Here is a 5,879-nt window from a genome sequence, read left to right as displayed (position 1 = left end):
TTTTTTGCACTCCCTCTTGCACTTTACTTCCCCCCGTGTGCCCTTGGTAAGCCTTGAACTCGTTTTCCACACCTCCATCAGTCTGGCTCCAGATGTTCTGGGCCAAGGAGCCCCTGGGCTCGGGGAGCAGCCCTTCACTGCAGAGGGAGAGGGAGCTTGAGGGAAGAGCCGCAGAGTCAGTGCCAGGACAGGTGACCACAGCGGAAGGAAAAGCCAAAGCAGGCAGGTGTCCTAGGATGAGGTTATGATGCTTGAATTCCCGTTTGTGTGTTCTGTTTATGCTGAATATTATGTTCCTGCTTTCAGGACTGGCTCTGAAGCATGAAAGTTTTGTCCTGGTTTTGTTATCAGCCACTCCCCCATGGCTGGCGGGACCCTGAGACAGGGCAGCTCATATTGCTGCTGTTGCTTCTTGCTTGGCTTTTTGCTTCTGCATTGCTCCTGCTTTGCTCTCGCTTTGCTCTTGCTTTTTCCTTCTGCTCATTAATTAGTTCAGCTAAGTAGCTCGATTTTTTCCCTGGACTGTTTTTCCTTTCCCATTTTTGGAACCACTCAAACCTGCTCCGGACTGGGACCTGGAAAACACGGAGAGTTTGCACCCTGTGGCTGCAGCAGCTGCCCCAGCGCTGCAGGGACTGATAACAGAGTGACCACCCCAAGAGAGACTTTCTGAATTTGTCATCTTTTTCAGAGCAGTGACAGAGTGGTGTCATCTGGTATTGTTCATTTTGTGTGCTGGGGGTGCTGTGCCTGTTAAATAAACAGGTTCTTTCCACTTCTCTCCAAGGAATTCTTCCCGAACCTGTTGTGGGGAGAGGCTGTGTGGGTTTGCTTTCTGGAGGGGCCCCCTTTTGGAGTTTTTCTCCCAAATTTGCCCTAAACCAGGACAGCAGGGATGGTCTGAACATCCCTCACCAAATCCTCCGTTTCTGGAAAACAATGGCAGTGCAGACAGTTTTGGGATCAGTCTCTTCTCCCAGGTAACAATTGACCAGAAAAGAAGAAATGGTCTCAAATAGCACCGGGGAAGGATTAGACTGGGTATTAGGAATAATTTCTTTGCAGAAATGGTGATAGTTGCTTAGAACATGATGCACAGGGAAGTGGTGGTGTCACCATTCCTGCAAGGAATTTCAAAGTTGTGTGGATGTGGCACTTGTGCTCATGGTTTGATGTTAGGGTCGGCAGTCCTGGGGGAATGGTTGGATTCAATATCCTTAGAGGTCTTTTCCAACATCAGAAATGTTATGAGTCTGATTCTTGAGATGGGAAAGTCTTCAGTGAACCAGGCAGGGTCCCCAGTGGCTCCCAACCAACCCCTGCAGCAGCAGGACACGCACACACGGCTCAGCCCTGCAATGCCAAAGTTCTCATCTTTATTCAAGCCAGGAAAAGCAGCCCCTGCCCCAAAGACACCGGGGCTGGCACCACAGGGCTCCAGCCCAGCAGCACCCAGCAGGAGCAGCTGCCACTGCTGCTGTCAGCCCAGGGCATGGGACAGCCTGGGAGGGCAGGGGACATCAGCAGATGGGGACATCAGCAGATGGGTCCAGCAGCCAGAAGCGAGGGCCATGTCCTGCTTGGGAATTTCAGGGTTTCAAACCCAGCGACTGTAAGAAGAAAGCAGACAAGCACATCACCTGTTGGAATTTTCCTTGCCACTCTCTCCCTCCCTTCAATGCCCAGGGTGAGGTGCAGCAGACTCAGGCTGAGGGGAGGTGAGATGCAGTCCTTGGTGCAGCCAGCTTGGACCTGGGCTATCTCAGTGCTGGCAGCCCTGGCTCCAGGGCTCTTCAGATGCAGCAAGTTTGAGATCATACCCTCAGTGATGCCCATGGACTGTGAAAACATCAGTCCCTGGTGGCTTTGGTGAGAGTAGAGGCCTTGGCTGACCTGGGGCTGCTGCACCTTCACTCAGGGCAGCTCCAAAACTCTCAATAAGTTGTTGTACATTCACATTTAAGCTACTTCCAATAATTCAGTGTTAGAGTGAAATTTGTAAGAGATCAATGGAAAAAACAGAAGAATGTCTTTTTTCAGGCAGGGATCTGATCCTTACCTTTTGCAGCACAGACTGACTGATGAACATCTTCCAATAGGTTTTGTCTGGGAGATGCAGCCATCAAAGCTGCAGTATCCCCCTCGTCGCCTGCATCGAGCTGCATTCCCTGTTTCCATGAAGAAAAGCAGACACAGCTATTACAGCAATAATCCAGGAGAGCAGGGTGTGCTTGCAGTCCTGCTGGCAGGCAGGGACTACACACATCCCACATCCCTGTCTATTTCCCTGGGTCTCTCCATCCCAACACAGTGTCCAGACAGAATCTCAAGAAACTCCTCGGGCCCCAATACCTTCTCATCATTCCCACAAACACAGACACTTCCAGGGACATTGAATTCCCACTGTTGCAGGCTCACACTTTCCCCATTTCCGCTCTTCCCCTCTCACCTGCAGCACCCTGGACCAACAGGAAAATCAGGGGGAAGATCAGGAACAGGATCTTCATGGCTGCTGCCTCTCCTGGGTCTTCACAGAGCTGCAGAGGGGACACCAAGGCAATGGGGACAGGCAGGACCTTGAGTGGGGCAGGATTCTGGAAAGAGACCCCACACCACCTCCTGACAAGGCTTTGGTGTTCAGGGAGCAGCAAAGCCAACAGGAGTGGCTGTGTGCAGATGCCCCTGGGGCCAGGGAATGCTGCAGTGCCCCAAACAGGCTGGGTTTATAGCAGTGTTGGTGGGTGGGACAGGCCCCAGTTGCTGCTGGCACAAGTGGCCTGGGCCAACCCGGGAGTGCCCCATGGCTCTGGGGGTGCTGGGGCTGGCCCTGCTCCCTCCCTGCTGCAGGGGCAGAGGCTGAGGGGCCTCCTGGGGCTGTTGCAATCAAGGTCACCGTTGTCCCCATGCAACACCTCTTGTGACACCCGTGGCACAGCAGCAATGGGCTGTGGGGCCAGCAGGAAAATCCTTGGGATGGGCACAGGAACTGGTGGGTGAAGACACCACGGATATGTGGGACTGGCAGGACAAGCACAGGGATCCCAATTCCCAGAGGGAGCATCTGTAGTGCAACCCCACCACAGGCACCCCACCCAGCCTGGCCCAGCAGGCAGGGCCATGCTCAGCATCCCCAAAGCACGGCCAGGCAGGAGCATCCCCAGGGACACAGGCACTCTGCTCATCCCCAGCTCCATCCCCAGGGCCTTCTGCTGCCACCAAGGCAGTGGCAGCCCCAGGGGCAGCAGGCACAGCAGCCCTGCAGCAGCAGGACACGCACACACGGCTCAGCCCTGCAATGCCAAAGTGCTCGTCTTTATTCAAGCCAGGAAAAGCAGCCCCTGCCCCAAAGACACCGGGGCTGGCACCACAGGGCTCCAGCCCAGCAGCACCCAGCAGGAGCAGCTGCCACTGCTGCTGTCAGCCCAGATGGGCATGGCACAGGCACACAGGGCAGGGGACATCAGGAGGTGATTTTCAGGAGCCAGAAGAGAGGGCCATGTCCAGCCTGGGAATTTCAGGGTCTCATCCCCAAATACTGTAAGAAGAGAGGAAACAAGCACATCACCTGGTGTAACTTTTCTTGCCCCTCTTTATTCCCTCCTCCTGCAAGGAAAACATGCACAGGGGGATAACACTCAGCCTACAGAGGCAAACTCCAGCTGTTTCAGATATCAGGAGCTCCTGTGCCTCTCACTGTTCCAGGAACAGCCTTCCCATTTGGGCAACAGAGCTGAGCTCTCTGCATTGCCAGTGACTAAACTTTGTGGGGCTAAAGGAGTGTAGTGTACAACTGGTGTACCTGGGGCTACTTCAGCCCTACTCAGGGCAGGTCCAAACCAAAAGTCTTTTCCTTTCCTTCCTTGGCTTTTGCCTCTGAGCATGAATGCATGAAGTGTGAAGTAGGAGCTGGTTGAAAGACGATAATAATTATCCATGAGCAGGAGGAAACCCTTTCCAGAACTTACATTTTGCAGCAGTGACTCAGTGTTGAACAAACTCCCACATATTTATAGGGAAAACGACAGCCCCCCCAGAGCGCAGAATCCTCCTCGTCGGATGCACTTGGCATGTTTTCCCCTGCTGCCAGGGAAAATCACGCACAGGGAAAGAGTTAAATCAACAGCCTGGGAGAGGAGTGTGTGACTGCACTTCTCCCTCTTCCCCTCTTACCTGCAGCACCTGGGACCAACAGGAGGAACAAGGGGATGAGCAGGAACAGGATCCTCATGGCTGATGCTTCTCACAGGACTTCACAGAGCTGCAGAGTGGACACACCAAAGGTCCTGGACATTACAGCACACAGTAATGTTCTAAATTGCAGAGAGACTATCACAAGTGGCCTGTTCCAAACAATGGATCTCAGGTGCTTTAGGATTTCCCGGGAGCATCTGGGGAAGTGCTGGCCTGTTGGGCAATTTCCATCACATTATTCTCTATGAGTTCTCTATGAATTCTCTTAAGGGACATGTGGGACAAGTATTGCCTGAATCTTGCACTAGTAGCCAAGTCAGAATTCAAAGACTTGTGGAAAACAAGCAGAATATTAACCCTTGGAAGCTGTGCTCCCTCAGGCCCATCCAACCCTTCTGTCCTTGAGAGAAATACATGTTTCTGCTGAGACAGAGCCAAGGGTGGAACAAGAAAGATTTTCAAATCCAGCTACCACATGAAACGTGTTGCTGGTATTTTAATCTCACAAGTCTTTCTGCCGCTCCTTCAAGGGACAAAGCAGAGTGGGCCTGTCAGGTGGTGGTCATGTCAGCACTCAACAAAAAGCCAACAGTCCAACAGAATTGGGAACTGACCTGGGTTGTGGAGTTGAGGGAAATTCATGTCCCTGGAGATGTCCAGGACTTGGTGAAGGAGGTTCCAGCCTATCACTATGGTCCATAGAACAATAGAATGGTATGGATGAGGGACCCCTTACAGCAGCTTTAGTTCCAACCCCCTTTAAAATGACAGGTTCCGCTACATCACAGAATCATAGTTTGGTTGAGGACAAAAAATCCTTCCATGTTAATAGAGGCTGGAAGGAATGGAAATTCTCTGTATTGCTGCTTGAATAGCAACTCCATAATTAATCCAGCACAGTCTCCAGATACCCCAGAAAAATTAGCCTCAGGGACCTTCCTCCAGCCTGAAGACACATTTCCAGTCCCAGATGAAGGTAGGAAACCCAGGTTTACTTCCAGCATATTCTGGGCTCTGATAAGCACTTGACTCATAGTAAAAATTGTACTCTTTCTTAAAAAATGTCAAGTGACCACCATGTCCACATGGACACTTGCAATACTTTGTAAATAACAGAGTTCAGAGGACAGAGGTGTAATGGGCTGCTGTCCTCAACAGATCCCACAGCCACCTACCTGATGAGGATCTTGGTGATCAAGCTGTAACAGGAATGGCTGTGTGCAGATGCCCCTGGGGCCAGGGAATGCTGCAGTGCCCCAATCAGGCTGGGTTTATAGCAGTGCTGGTGGGTGGGACAGGCCCCAGTTGCTGCTGGCACAAGTGGCCTGGGCCACCCCGGGAGTGCCCCATGGCTCTGGGGGTGCTGGGGCTGGCCCTGGTCCCTCCCTGCTGCAGGGGCAGAGGCTGAGGGGCCTCCTGGGGCTGTTGCAATCCATGGCACCGTTGTTCCATGCAACACCTCTTGTGACACCTGGGCACAGCGCACTGGGCTGTGGGGCCAGCAGGGTAATCCTTGGGATGGGCACAGGAACTGGTGGGTGAAGACACCACGGGTATGAAGTACTGACAGGACCAGCACAGGATCCCAATTCCCCAGAGGGAGCATCTGCAGGCAGCCCCACCACAGGTACCCCACCCAGCCTGGCCCAGCAGGCAGGGCCAGGCTCAGCCTCCCCAAGCAGGCCAGG

At 53.0% G+C, this 5,879-nt stretch overlaps 2 long non-coding RNA genes across 2 annotated transcripts; both read right to left on the bottom strand.

Annotated features, from left to right (window-relative positions):
• Positions 1-1,347: 1,347 nt before the first annotated feature.
• LOC127061319 (uncharacterized) lies at positions 1,348-2,605 on the bottom strand. Its single transcript, XR_007780824.1, has 3 exons — positions 2,450-2,605; positions 2,060-2,168; positions 1,348-1,610 (listed from the first exon to the last, which is right to left on the bottom strand). It is a non-coding gene; the product is annotated as an uncharacterized LOC127061319 (long non-coding RNA).
• A 686-nt stretch (positions 2,606-3,291) lies between these two features.
• On the bottom strand, positions 3,292-4,033 carry LOC108963172 (uncharacterized). Its single transcript, XR_007780825.1, has 2 exons — positions 3,966-4,033; positions 3,292-3,535 (listed from the first exon to the last, which is right to left on the bottom strand). It is a non-coding gene; the product is annotated as an uncharacterized LOC108963172 (long non-coding RNA).
• Positions 4,034-5,879: the final 1,846 nt, after the last annotated feature.

This window comes from Serinus canaria, unplaced genomic scaffold (assembly GCF_022539315.1).
Source record: "Serinus canaria isolate serCan28SL12 unplaced genomic scaffold, serCan2020 HiC_scaffold_597, whole genome shotgun sequence".
Classification (NCBI taxonomy): Eukaryota; Metazoa; Chordata; class Aves; order Passeriformes; family Fringillidae; genus Serinus; species Serinus canaria.
The sequence above is the reverse complement of the archived record's forward strand: the minus strand, read 5'-3'. Positions and strand labels throughout refer to the sequence as shown.